The following is a 15,396-nucleotide window of genomic DNA, read 5'->3' as shown; positions in this document are numbered from 1 at the left end:
GAGTCACAACATCTCTGAAAGCCTCTGCTAGAGTACTCTGATGTGCTGTCACATTGCTTCTGTTTAGCTCCTTGGCGATTGAGTCTGGATTTTTGGTTTTGGTTTGTTTTTGTTTTGTTTTGTTATGAAACTGTGTACAAGATACATAAACTTATTTCTTAGTTTATAGTTTCTTGTCCTGTCCCAAGTCCAATTTCAGGAATAATTATCAAGTTTCATATTGTGTTGTTATGTCTTACGGTAAAACTAAACATGTTGAAATATGGATCATCATTACATACGTTTATGTAAGGATCTGGAAGATTCTCTTTGATGGCATATTTTCCTATTTAAAAAAAAAGTGTGTATGAAACTTGATAGCTAGTACTAAAGATCAAGTATCTTAACCGTCTTTTATAAATAATAAACAGTAGTCTTCCTGAATTGCATTCAATTTTTAAAGAGTTAAAGATAGTTCCATAAAAAAGAAACAAATTCTAGGAATTTCTGTATGCCTGGCTCTCGTCTATTCATATCATTAAGTATCCATTACTTTTAAAGGGTACAATACATTAAACTGTTAGAGTCCCAGTGCCAAAATTGCACTAGCAGTGTACTACTTTTAATTGTTATATATGTATGATTTTAACATGACTAATAAGAAATCAGGTGAATAATTTTTCCCCTAGATATTTAAAAGCCATTCTTCTCGACCAGATAATTGTTACTTATTAACAACTAAGTTTTACTTCTTATCAAGGATTTTTCATGAAGAGAAGTAAATTTAAAATTTTTATAGGTCTTTCTTGTGGGAAGATGTTATTGAATTCTAGGGAAGGAAAGTCCAGGGTATCTGGCCATATTGGTGGCTATGGTAGCTCTGGACCAAATCAGAGATGTCCCATCTTGGGGAAGCTTTCAATAAATAATAATGTCTACGTGAGCTATTACAGGGCATTTCCAAAAAACATTATTGTTTTCTTCATTGACTTTCTTAAGGTTAGGTGAATATCTGAGTATATCAGGGATTGTGTTCAGGTTTTTTTCCCCTTGGAAATTTAAAAATTCCGGTTAAATAACTGTACATGAAGAGGATTAGTACTACAACAGAAATGTGTGTATAAACACCTAACTCCTAAATTATGATTCTTCTAGTTTCTTCATGCTTGGTTTCTTAAATGTCTTAAATATATTCTTAATTTTGATCATTAATGTACTGAATTAATAGACTAGATAAACAAAACTTCTAGTATCACAAACATTCTTACTGAACCAAAGTGAAATTTCCTTTTATTTGTGTGAAAAACCTCTGCATTTTAAAAAAGAATGTCATTTATCATAGATGAATTAAGTACTTCTGGGTTTGAGATTCCGCTAGAGATTGTACCTATATGGTCATTTCCATATTTTACAGTTGAGAAACTGTAATTATTACTTCATTCATTCATTAAGCAACAAATATTGTTTTTACATATGCCAGGCACTGTTCTGCATACTAGGAATGTATCAGTGAATAAAAGACAAATATTCATACTTTTATGGAATTATGTTTTAGTAGTGTTTGTTTACATAGTGGTAAAACAAGGACAATTGATTTGGTTTAGTATTTCAATATTCTTAGTACGAAATTGGGCTGGCAGGTATTCTTCATCCTGCTTGCCAATTCAGATAGTTTTGTTATGGCTACCTGGAGCCTCTGTTATGTTAAGAACTCTTTTCTAACTCTGAGGCAAAGTTATTGGTGTCTGCTTTTGGTTTGGAAAGGGAGCTGGTAGCAAGCATCCTGAGATTATGAATTCTGCCTATATCTCTCTAGCTGATTTTCTGTCCCAGTTCTTTTGAGGAGCTTTTTATCAATAGCTTGGTGAACAGGAGAAGGTACTGTGGAGTGAGACTGCCTGGTTGAAGTTTTATTGCCTCCACTGCCATTGTTGTGATACTGATCAAGTTACTTAACCTCTTTGTAGCCAATTTGGGTCTTCCATAAGAGTAAGGGAAATAATACCGAGTCATAGGATCATTGTGAGCAGTAAATAAATGCACACACTTAAATACCTAAACTATGTTTGGCAGGTAGCATACTTGACATATTTGTGGTGTTTATTCTTCCAGCTTTTCATTTACAATTCTGTGGTGAAAAGTTCTGAAAATCATAAGGCTTTTGTTAACTATTGGATGGCAGAAACCTTACCTGAAGTGACTTGAGGCTAATAATTGTCTTTATCACATTTGCTGAAAATTCATATGTTTGATTTTGTTGCTGCCACAATTTGCATTGGAGGAGGTGTTATGTAAAATGTGGTATATACACTTTACTAATAATTTCCACCACACATCTGGCCTAAAGGATTTGGGTAAAGGAATGTGGACTGCTACTAGTGAAAATCATATTACATAACTGTACTAAAAATGCTTTGAGTTTTAAGAGAAAGAATAGTAAGTTAAACTAAGGTCTTGCTTGTGAAATTATTTTTTATTTGTAATTTATTTTTATTATAAAATTTGTAATATCTTTTGGGGGCTTAAGAAATGGTTTTAGGAAACATACCAGTCTTAAGAATGTAAGTTTGTCCTCCAACAAGAAGAAAGATGGTTTTTCCCCTCCAGTTATAAAGAGCTGTGAAAACCATTTTGTTATTTTTGGATAATGCAGTAATCTTTCATTTAGTCAACATTCTTGTTATTGACTTCTGCAAAGAATCTTGTCAGCAGAAAAAACAAAACAAAACAAAAGATGAAAGTCTTTATATAAAAGGCTTTACTACTTAGTTTTTTAAAAATTAATACCCACCCATAGTCCAAAAATTTTATTCTCTTTTCAAAGATACATAAATAACAATAAAATGTTAGAAGTAGCAGAGTACATTTATTCTGAGCTTAGACATAACTTAATTGGTTTAAAGCAGATCGATTATTGCATGTATAATGACTGGGATTTTAGAGAATGGTGCTGGTGTTTAAAAAATTACAAAGTTAAGCTTTTATAAATAGAAGAGATAAAAATAAAATAAAGGTTTTATTTGCATCTGGAAATCTTAGTATTTTGTTGGTGTACCTCCTTTTCCTTGGAATTCTTCACCAACTATAAAATTGGAAAAAAAATTTTTACAAGCTGTTGCAAGCAAACTTTTTGTTTATTTTTTTTAATGTTTAATTATTTTTGAGGACACACCAAATTTTTCTACAGTGGCTTCATCAATTTTACATTCCCACTAGCAAGGGAGGAAGGTTCCAATTTCTCCATGTCCTTGCCAGCACTTAACTATTTTCCACTTTGTGGGTAGTAGCCATCCTCCTTATGGGCATAAAGTGTCATCTTACTGTGTTGTCTTTTTTTTTTTTTTAACTTTTTATTGAACATATTGAGATGATGTTAGTTAATAAAATTTATAGGTTTCAGGTGTACATTTCTGTAATACATCATCTGTATATTTTATTGTGTGTTTACCACCCCAAGTCAACTCCTTCCATCACCATTTATTCCCCTTATATCCTCTTCTACCTCCCCTCCCCCCTTTCCCCTCTGGTCATCACCATACTGTTTGTTGTCTGTGTCTGTGAGGTATTTTTTTTCCCCTTTAATCCCTTCGCCTTTTCCACCTACTCTTAAAACTTTTTTTCCCTCTGACAGCTGGCAGTCTGTTCTTTATGAATCTGTTTCTGTTTTGTTGTTTTATTTTGTTTGTTAAGTTCCGCATACAAGTGAAATCATATGGTCCTTGTCTTTCTCTGGCTGGCTTATTTCACTTAGCATAATGTTCTCTAGGTACATGCCTGCTGTTAGAAGGGGTAAGATTTCTTTCTTTTATGACCAGGTAGTATTCCATTGTGTAGATGTACCATGCTTTTTTTCTTTTTCTGATTTCAGAAAGAGAGGAAGCAGTGAGGCGGGGGTGTTGGAGGGAGAATAGAGAGGAAGCGGGGGGGGGGGGAGTGGAGATGAGAGAAAGTCTGATACCCTGCCTCCTGAACATGCCTCAGTCAGGGACCCCACTCACAGCCTAGGCTTGTGCTTTGGCTTTGAATCTAACCAGACCGACATGCCAATTAACTGAGCCACAATGTCCAGAGCTGTACCACAGCTTTTTAATCCCCTCACCTACTTAGGAACACTTGGGTTGCTTCCAGATCTTGGCTATTGTAAATAATGTTACATTGAACGTAGGGGTGTATATGTTCTTTTGGATCAGTGTTGCAATTTCTTCAGATATATTCCCAGAAGTGGGACGGTGGTGGGTCAAAACGCAGTTCCATTTTTAATTCTTTGAGGTAACTTCATACTGCTTTCCACAGTGGCTGTACCAGTTTGCATTCCCACCAGCAGCGCACAGAAGATTCGTTCCCTTTTCTCCACATCCTTGACAACACTTGTTTGTTGATTTAATGATGATAGCCATTCTGACAGGTGTGAGGTGGTGTTTATTCTTCTTGAAAAGAGTATGCCTTTTGCATGCACCTTGTTAAGTGGGAAACTGACAGTTTGTATTACTAGTTAATTATAGAAAGATTTCTGTGCAGTGAATCAACACACTGAATTATGAGGATAAGAGTGTGTGTGTGTGTGTGTGTGTGCGCGTGTGTGTGTGTGTTTAAAATCTAAGTTCCTCAGTGATTCTATTAATTAGCTAGGTTTTGAAACCTTTGTATGATACGAGATTTTTGTGTTTATGTTCTATATAAAATATCAGTGGGCCAGCTGACTCTGTATACTTATAGCTTAAATTATTTATAGTTGAATCTTGCTTAACCCAAAGTATTAAGTGCTTGGAATAGAATTACATGTATAATTTTAGTTGACTGTTAAGGGGCGAGGGCACTAACAATTGTTGACAGCCTACTATTTTCAGTAGTGGAGTTAAGCATTTATTAGTTTCTATACCCTGGTTTTGTTTTTAATTTGCTTTCAAAGCTGAAATTTGTTCCTTAATGGTGGTGTAGTTTCTAAGTATTTCTTAGTTATTCAAAAAGTTCTAAAGAAAGTCTTAAAATCATTAAATAAAACAAAACTCACCTGTATCTGGTGTTTGCATTTAAAATTTTTTTAAGGTAAAACCAATTTTTTAAAGTAATTTCTTTGTTTTAAGCAAGATACTTTATTTTAGAAACACTAGAAACTACAGTAATAGTGAAATGTTAGGCTGATATTAGCTAAATCAGTGTTGATTGTTTTGCACTGGTGACCCCTAGCGGCCTTGCAATTAAGTGATCTGTCAATATCAAGTAATTTTTTTAGATTCTCATGTTATAAACACATCCGGATTGTTCGGTAATCTCAGGTGATAAAATATGGTCCCAATGAGTACCTGTACCTGTATTCAAAGGAAGAAAAATTACTTTAAAAATCAATAATAAGGTTTGTCACTCTGAATTAACTGAGATTGGATATGGAAACCAATTTATAAAAGTTCATTTTTGCCTGTACCGTGTGTTCGTAGTGAGGGATTTCAAGTTAATCATCTACTCTTACACTCTTAAAGTAAAATAATTAGGAACATATTAAAATTAATTGAGTTTGGTTCCTGAAAAAGTCCTTTTATTGAAGTTACTACATGTATTATTGTAGAACCTTTTTCTCCTCTTAAAGGACCTAGATCCTTGACCTTATCTTCACAATAAAAATGCACCTTTTTAAAATTAAAAAAAATATATTGACTTTCAGATGGAGAGAGCGGAAGAGAGGAAAAAAGAGACATCGATTTGTTGTTCCACTTATTTGTGCATTCATTGGTTGATTCTTGTATGTGCCCTGATCAAAGATCAAACCTGCAACCTTGGCATGTTGGAATGATGCTCTAACCAACTGAACTGCCTGGCCAGGGCCAAAAAAACACTTCTTAAATATAACCCTTAAGAGTGAGGTTAATTTTTAAAACATTTTAAAATTGGGAAATACAGTTTGTTTACAGAAAAATGTATGAAACATTGCACAGTTTAACCAATTATAAAGAGAACAACCATGATAGCATTTTTGGGGAGGTCAAGAAGTAGAGCATTGCCAGCCCCCCAGAAGTCTTACAGCCTGTGTCTTCTAAATCACCACTGCCTACTTCCCACATAAGGGTAACCACTGTCCTGACTTTGCAGCATCATTTCCTTGCTTTTCTTTAAATGTTAACTTTATATACTATCGTAAGTGTGCATTGCTCATTACTTTAGTGTTGCCTGATAGTGAACTTTTTATAAATGGAATTATATAGAATATTGTCTTTTGTGTCTTGCTTTTTTCCTAAACATTATGTTTCATCTGCATTGTTTGTAGCTCTGTAATATTTCATTGTATTAATATACCATGATTTATGTTTTCTAATTGACTTATATTGAGATTGTTTTGCAGTTTTTGGCTATTACAAAAAAATGGTCCTGGGAGTATATTTTTATAGGTCTCCTAGTATGCACATACATACCTGCCTTTCTTTTGGATATATCTCTAGGGATATTTTTAATTTTAATATATTTGTATCTTCAACTCTAATAAATAATGAAAAACTTTTCCACGGTGGCTATACCAATTTATGGTCTCATAAGTTGTTTATGGGAGTATCTGTTGATTCATACCTTCCTCAACAAAGAGTACAGTTAGATTTAAAAAATTTTTAGCCAATCTAGTATTTTGTTATTTTTTTGTATTTTTAATTTATACTTCTCTGAGTACTATTGAGATTAAGAACTGTTTTGTATCTTAACGGGCCATTTCAATATTTTGTGATCTTGTAGTGTCTTTTTACAGTATTTCTATCAGGATGTCTTTTTTAAAAAGGTAGTGTGTCATTTTGGGGAGAGGATAGAAGTTATGTCTGTGAGCCCATTCTCAACTATATGCGTATGTTTTACAAATACCTTCTTCCATCTGGTTTGCCTTTTTTACAAAGATGTTTATTTATTAAATTATTTTATTTAAAGAAATAAATATTAATTAAAATATTAATTATATTTTATTTAAAAAATAAATATTAATTATATTTTATTTATTGTATGTTTATGCTATTACAGTTGTCCCAATTTTTCCCCTTTATCCCCCTCTACCCAGCACCCATCACTCTCTCAGGCAATCCCCACACTTGTACACATGACCCATGGATTTATTCACAAAGTCCATGGTTCACGTGTATAAGTTCTTTGGCTACTCCCTTTCCTATACTGTACTTTACATCCCCATGGCTCATCTCTAACTACCTATTTGTATTGCTTAATACCCTTAGCTCTTCAGCCATTTCCCCACACCCCCCTCCTATATGACAACCATCAAAACATTCTCTGTATCCATGATTTTGTCTCTGTTGTTCTTGTTTGCTTAGTTTATTTTTTTAGATTCGGTTGTTGATCCATATTGATTGCCCTTTTATTGTTCATAGTTTTGACTTTTCTTAAATAAGTCCCTTTAACATTTCATATAATAATGGTTTGGTGATGATGAACTCCTTTAATTTTTTCTTGTCTATGAAGCTCTTTATCTGCTCTTCGATTGTAAGTGATAGCTTTGCTGGGTAGAGTAGTCTTGGCTGTAGGTCGTGGCTTTTCATTACTTTGAATATTTCTTGCCAATCCCTTCTAGCCTGCAAAGTTTCTTTTCAGAAATTAGTTGACAGTCTTACGGGAACTCCCCTGTAGGTAACTAACTACCTGCTATTCTCTTGCTGCTTTTAGGATTCTCTTTTTATCTTTAACCTTTGGTATTTTAATTATGATGTATCTTAGTGTGGCCTTCTCTGTGTCCATCTTGTTTGGATCTCTCTGTACTTCCTGGGCTTGTATGTCTATATCCTTCCACCTAATTAAGGAAGTTTTCTTTCACTATTTTTTCAAATAGATTGCAATTTCTTACTCTTTCTCCTTTTCTTCTTGTACCCCTTTGATATGAACATTGGAATGCTTGAAGTAGTCTCAGAGGCTGCTTACACTATCCTTGGTGTGTTTTTTTGTTTTGTCTGTTTTTTTGTTTTTTTGATTCTCAAAAAGACTATTTTAAAAAGTTGTGCTACTCCTGGGCGGGAGGCTAAGTCGGATGGAGTATCATTTGGTGTACACCAAAAGGTTGCAGGTTTGATTCCTGATCGAGGTGTATGTCGGAGGCAAAAATCAGTATTTCTTTGTGTCTTTCCTCCTTTTCCTCTCTCTTTAAAAAAACAGTCAATAAACATCCTCAGGAGAGGATTAAAAAAAGCATTTGCCATCTTACCCGTGTTTAGGTGTACAGTTAGTAGTGTTGAGATAGAACACTTTTATCTGGCAAATCTGAAACTTTAAACCTATTAAACAACTATTCCTTGTGTCCCAGCCCCCTCCCCAGTAAGCACCTTTCTACTTTCTGTTTCTATCAATTGGACTGCTATAGGTACTTCATAAGAATGGAATCATACTGTATTTGTCTTTTTATATGCCTCATTTGATACAGCATAATGTCCTGAAAATTTATTGATGTGGCATGTGCCAGGATTTCCTTGTCATTTAAGGCTGAATAATATGCCTTTGTATGTATATACCACATTTTGTTTATCCATTCATCTGTTTGATGGGAAAGTTGATTGGCTTCTGCCATTTGGCTGTTGTGAACAGGGCTGCTATAAACATGAATGTGTAAATACCTCCTCGAGACCTTACTTTCAATTCTTTTGGATATATACCTAGAAGTGGAATTGCTGGGTATGTGGTAGTTCTAGTTTTAATTTTTTGAGGACCCTCCATACTGTTTTACATAATAGTTACATCATATTATAAATTTGCCAGTAGTGCACAAGAGTTCCAGTTTCTCCACATCCTCACCAAAACTTGTTAATGACTACTTTATTTAGAACAATTTTACATTATTACTAGTTAAAGGCCATAGTTTAAGGTTCATTGTGCATTGTACCGGTCTGTGGGTTTTGACAAAAGCATAATGTTATGGAACCACCATTACAACATCATAAAGAATATATAGTTTCACCACCCCTAGAAATTACCTGTACTTCAACTGTTTTTTTTACTCCTTACCTGGCCCCCAACCTTGCCCCCCCACCCAAAATGAAGTGGCTTGGCAACCTCTGGTGTTTTTAGCTGTCTCTATAGTTTTGCCTTTTTTTAAGAATGTCTTATAGTTGGAATCATGCAGAATGTAGCCTCTTGAGCCTGGCATCCTTCGCTTACAACTATGTATTTAAGGTTCCTCCCTGTCTTTTCATGGCTTGTTAGTTCATTTCTTTTTATTGCTGAATAATATTTCCATGTATGGATATACCACAGTTTGCTTATCTATTCACCTTTGGAAGGATATCTTGGATTCCAAGTTTTGGCAATTAGGAGTAAAGCAGGTGTAAACATTCATAGGCAGAGTTTTATGAACACTGGCTTTATATTTAAAAAGGTACCAAAGAGCATGGTTGCTGGATTTTATGGTAAAAGTATATTTAGTTTGTAATAAACTGCCAAAAAATCTTGTAAAGTGGCTGTATTATTTTGCATTCTTACTAGCAATGAATGCCAGTTTCTAGTACCACATCCTGGCCAGCGTTTTGGATTTAGCCATTCTAATGCATGTGCAGTGGTATCTCAGTGTTGTTTTCATTTACATTTTTCTGATGACAGTGATATATGGAGCATACATTTCATATGCCTGTGTGCCATCTATATATATTCTTTGGTGAGATGTCTCTTCACATCTTTTGCCTTTTTAAAAATAGGGTGGTTAGTAAGAGCTGGTTATTAGTGATTGTTGTTTTAAGAATGTTTTGATAGTTTGGATGCCTGTCCTTTATCACATACGTGTTTTGCAAATATTTTCTTCCAGTCCGTAGCATGTGTTTTCATTCTTTTGTTTCTTTTGCAGAACACAACTGTTTTCAGTTTTAATAAAGTCGAACTTACCCATTTTTTCCCCATGGGTCATGTTTTTGGGTTTTGTGTTTTAAAACTCATCACCAGACCTAGACTTTCTTCTGTGTTTTAGAAGTTTTACGGTTTTGTACTATACATACAGTATATTATATATTTAATATAGAGTGAATATGCAAGGTCTGTCCAGAAGGTATCCAGCCATGTCACATGAAAAATAGAGACATTAATTGAAGAAGATGAAAAATAGAAGAAACATAGTGCATAGGATAATGATGCCTTAGTCCCCTTTAGAATAGGCACCTTGGGACCTCACGTAGCTCTCCCAATCACCATCAGCTGCCCTGTTGTATTTTTCTGAACCTCATTGAAATTTCCTGAAATCTCTTCCCTTTCAAAGATGATTTTCGTTTTGGGAAAGCCAGAAGTCTCAGGGCACCAAATCTGGGCTGTAGGGGGGCTGAGTCACCAGGTGATTTGATGTTTCGCAAAAAAAATTTACACGAGGTGAGATGCATGAGCAGGCACATTGTCCTGATGAAGCTGTCCATATAGCTGCAGTCTTCTGAATCATCCAAATAGTTTCCACTGAGAAATGTTTACGATTAATGTAAAATTTGGTGCAGATTCATTGCTGTACTCTCTCAGACATTTTGAATGGGATGTCCACACAGTACACATGCTCACTCAACGACATCTACTGCCCTTGTTGACTAGGACAATAAAGTTGTCATTGTTCACGCATGCACATTCCAGTCCACTCTCCTTGGCTGCTGGATTATGTTAGTGTTGTGCAAACCATTCTCATTATGTTAACAGTGGCTAGCCTTTTTCCAGACAGCTGTTGTATACACACATAGTATAAATATAAGTGTGTATTATATACAGGGAAGGAGGGAGGGAGGAAGGAGAGGAAGATACAGATATATAGATATAGTAAGTCTTGAAGTCGGGTAGCATCAGTTTTCCGACTTTGCTGCTCTTTCCTATTGTGTTATTCTGAGTCTCTTGCTTCTCTATATCAAGGTTAGACTCAGTTTGCTGATAACTGCAAAATAACTTGCTAAAATTTTTGTTGGGATTGCAATGAATCTACAGATCAAATTGGGAAGAGTCAACATCTCAAAATATTAAGGCTTTCTATTAATGTATATATATACATGGAATATTTCTCAATTTATTTAAACCTTTGATTTCGTTCATGGGGGTGTGTGTGTGTGTGTGTGTGTGTGTGTGTGTGTGTGTGTGTGTGTGTGTTTGGCTACTTTACTTCGTACAGCTCTCTGTGCATCTTTTGTTAGGCTTATACCTACACAATTTTTTTGTTGTGAATATGAATTGATTTGGTTTTCAGTTTTATTTCAAATTCCAGTTTTCATTGATGACGTATGGGAAGGCAGTTAACTTTTGTATATTAATCTTGTATTCCACAACCTTGCTATAATTGCTTATTAAATGTAGGAGTTTTTTGTCATTGTTAATTCTTTAGAATTTTCTATATAGACATTCATGCCATCTGCTAACGGTCTCATTTCTTCTTAATTGGGGCACTTGAAACTTTTCTTCCCTCCCTCCTCGCCCCTTCCTCCTTCCCTCTTTCCTCCCTCCCTCCCTCCCTCCCTCCCTCCCTTCCTTCCTTCCTTCCTTCCTTCCTTCCTTCCTTCCTTCCTTATTTTCTACAATGGAATGCTTTACAAATTTGCATGACAGTCCTTGCACAGGAACCATGCTAATCTTCTGTGTATCGTTCAGTTAAAATGTTCTTTTCTTGTTTATTGCATTAGCTGGAACTTTGTGTATGATGTTGACTAGGAGTGGTGAAGGGGAACATCTTTCCTTGTTCCCAATTTTAGGAGGGAAATCATCCAGTTTCTTACCATTCATTAGGATACTTAGATGTAGGTTTTTGATAGGTGATTTTCATCAAGTTGCAAAAGTTCCCATGTATTCCTAGTTTGCTGAGAATTTTTGTCAGGAATGGTGTTTGATTTTGTCACATGCTTTTTCTGCATCTATTAATATGGTCATAGTTTTTTTCTTCTTTAGACTGTTTAGCCAATTAACAGTGGAGATTACATTAGTAGATTTTCAGATGATGAACCAACCTTGCATACTCAAAATAAATCTTACTTGTTATATAATTTTATATGTATGCATGCATGTATGTATGTGTGTATATATAGTTGTATTCAATTTGCTAATATTTTGTTGAGGATTTTTTTCCTCTACATCCATGAGAGATAGTGGTCAATAGTTTTCCTTTCTTATGATGTCTGTTTGGTTTTGGTATTAGGATAAGGGTAGTGCTGACTTCATTAAATTAGTTAACAAGTATACCCTTTACTTCTATTTCCTGAGTAGATGTAGAGAATTGGTATTATTTTTTCCTTAAATGTTTAGTAGACCTTACCAGTGAGCCCATCATGGCCTGGTGCTTTCTGGTTTGAAAGGTTATTAATTATTGATTCAATTCCTTTAACAGATACAGGACTATTCAAATGATCTATTTTATTTGTATTAATTTTGATAGATTGTATCTTTATAATTTGGTCTATTTCATTTGAGATAACAAGTTTGTGGGCAGAGATTCCTCAAAAACTCAAAAATAGAACTACCATATGACCCAGCAAATTCACTTCTGAATATTTTTCCCCCCAAAATGAAAACACTAATTTATGCCCCCCTATGTTCATTGCAGCATTAGTTAAAATAGCCAAGATATGGGAACACCTAAGTGTCTTGATAGATGAATGGATAAAGAAGATGTACTATATATGAACAATGGAATATCACTGAGCCATAAAAAAGAATGCAATCTTGACATTTGCAACAACATGGAATGATAGAAGGTATTCTGCTAAATGAAGTATGAGACAAAGACAGACAAATACAGTATGTTTTCATTTATAGGTGGAATTTAAAAATCAAACATAACAAAGAAGAAACAGACCCATAGACACAGGAAACAAAACCGATGGTTACCAGAGGTGAGAGGAGGTGGGGGATGGATAAATAAGGTGAAGGAGCTAAAGAGGTACAAATCTACAGTTATAAAATAAATACATCACAGAGATTTAATATACAGCATAGGGAATATAGTTAATAATATTGTAATAACTGTATGGCAACAGATGGCTCCTAGACTTATGGGGATTACTTGGTAATGTATATAAATGTCAAATCACTATGTTGTACACCTGAAACTAGTAACAGTACTATATGTCGACTATACTTGAATTTTTTTTTAAAAAAATTGTCAGGTATATGTTAGTGGAGAAAATAGACTTTTAGTGGTGAACATGCAGATAGAGTATACAGATCTCTAATTATAATGTTGCATACCTGTAATTTATATATGTTATTAACCAATATTACCTCAGTAAATTAAAAATAAAGTTTGTGGGCATAGAGTTCATAATATTTCTTTATTATCCAAATTGTCCATGGGATTTATAGTGATGACCTATTTTTTACTTGTTATTTGTGTCTTGGTTAGCTTGACTAGAAGTTAATTTTATGATCTTTTCAAAGAATCAGCTTAATTGATTTTCTTAATGCTTTACTGTTTTCCATGTTACTGATTTCGGCTCTAATTTTTTTTTTTTTTTTTTTGCTTGCTTTGACTTTATAATGCTATTCTTTTTCTACTTCGCTAAGATGTAAGCTAACTTGTTAATTTTAGATCTTTTCTGATACATAGATTCCCTATAAATTTCCTTGTGCTTTCCCACAAATTTTGATTTTTAGCCTTTCCATTTAGTTAAAAATACTTAAAAATTTCTCTTTGTACTTTGACTATGTATTACTTAAAAGTGTGTTATTTAATCTCCATGTATTTTGAGATTTTTCCAACTGTCTTTTATTGATTCGTAGTGTAATTCCATTGTGGTCTGAGAGGACATACAAATGGAATAAGATCAAGTGCTCAATTAGCCCTGACTGGTTATGGCTCCGTGAGTTGGATGTTATCCAGCAAGCGGAGGAGGGGTTGAAGTTCAGTTCCTGGTCAGAGCATGTGCCTGGGTTGCGGGCCAGTCCCTGGTTAAAGGTGTGTGAGAGGTGGCCGATTGGTGTTTCTCTCGCCCATCGACGTTTCTCTTCCTCTCTTCCTCTCTCCCTGTCCCTCTCTCTAAAAATAAATTAGTAAAAGTTTTTTTTAAATGCTCAATTAAAACCACAAAAGACAGAAAAAGATGATAAAGAACAAGTGCAATGAATAGGAAAGTTATTAATCTTGTGTATATTGATCTAACTATATCAATAAGCACTTTAAATGTGAATTTAAAGCCAGTTACTATATTTTGCCATGTATAATACGTACTTTTTTGCCCAAATTCCTGAGGGAAGAATAAGGATGCACATTATACATAGGTAGTACTAATTCTGTATCTATATAAATGTTTTTAATTCCTTTATTTATGCTTATGCGTTAAAAGTGTATCTCTAGAAAGCAACAACGGTATCCAACTTCAAAAATAAATGCTGAAATTCCTTTATAATATATAAAGCAAGTATTTACATATAAATAAACAAATAGTTGAGTTTAAAAATTTAAGTGAAAGATTTTTTTTTCCTCTGAAGGTTTGGGCCAAAAACATGGGTGCATGTTATACAAGGCAAAATACAATAGAAGACACTGCCAGAGTGGAGAACACACTTGTATGACTTCTAATCTTTTAAATTTAGAAGTTTAGAAGTTTAGAAGTGTTGTTAAGGTGTTCTTACAGTCCAAAGGGTGGTCTGTCTTGGTGAACGTTCCCTATGAACTTGAGAAGAATGTGTATTCTGCTGTTGTTGCTTGAAGTATTTTATTGATGTCAGTTTCCTGATTTTCTGATTTTTCTACATGCTAGAGCTATCATTTAGTGATAGAGAGGTGTTGAAGTCCCCAGCTGTAGTAGTGGCTTAATCTATTTTTTTTCTTGCAATCCTATCAGTTTTTGTCTCATAATTTTACACTGTTGTTAGGCGCATACATGTTAAGGATTATTTTTGCCTTCTTGGAGAATTGACCCCATTATCATTATGTGATGTTTCTCTTTATCCCTAATAATTTTCCTTCATGTGAAGTCTGCTTTGTCTGCAGTTAATGTAACTCTCTTTTGTTTAGTGTTTGCATGTTTTATTTTTCTCTTTAACCTATCCTTTGTCTGCATTTATATTTAATGTGGGTTTCTTTTCGGCAGCATATAGTTGTCTTGTTTTTTTAGCCACCCTGAGATTTTCTTTCTTTAAATTGGCTTTAAATTCATCTGTAAAGCAGTTATAGTTGTGTTAATATCTACCATGTTTGTAAATATTTACTATTTGTTGTACTAATCCATTCATCGGTTGATGCACACTTGCGTTGCTTCCGGGTTTTTAGCTATTATGAATAGAGCTACTATTAACATGAGTGTTTAAATATTTCTTCAAGGTTATGCTTTCAGTTCTTTTGGAAAGATACTGAGAAGTGGAATCGCTGGTACATATGATAATTATATTTATTTTTTTTAGGAACTACCATGCTGTTTTCCACAGTGGCGGTACTATTTTACGTTTATACCAGCAATACATAAGGGTTCCAGTTCTTTTCAAATCTTCAACATTTGCTTGCTGCCCTTTTAAAAA

General features: G+C 34.2%; 1 protein-coding gene across 1 annotated transcript in view; it reads left to right on the top strand.

Moving 5' to 3' along the window:
- STRN3 (striatin 3) overlaps nt 1-15,396 on the top strand; it is a 105,221-nt gene that overhangs the window by 23,112 nt on the left and 66,713 nt on the right. The gene's annotated exons all lie outside the window — the stretch shown is intronic.

The sequence above is a fragment of the Pteronotus mesoamericanus genome, unplaced genomic scaffold (genome assembly GCF_021234165.1).
Source record: "Pteronotus mesoamericanus isolate MK-2021 breed Mesoamerican mustached bat unplaced genomic scaffold, CSHL_Meso_final contig_46, whole genome shotgun sequence".
Lineage (NCBI taxonomy): Eukaryota > Metazoa > Chordata > Mammalia > Chiroptera > Mormoopidae > Pteronotus > Pteronotus mesoamericanus.
This window is presented reverse-complemented; position numbering and strand designations above follow the sequence as displayed.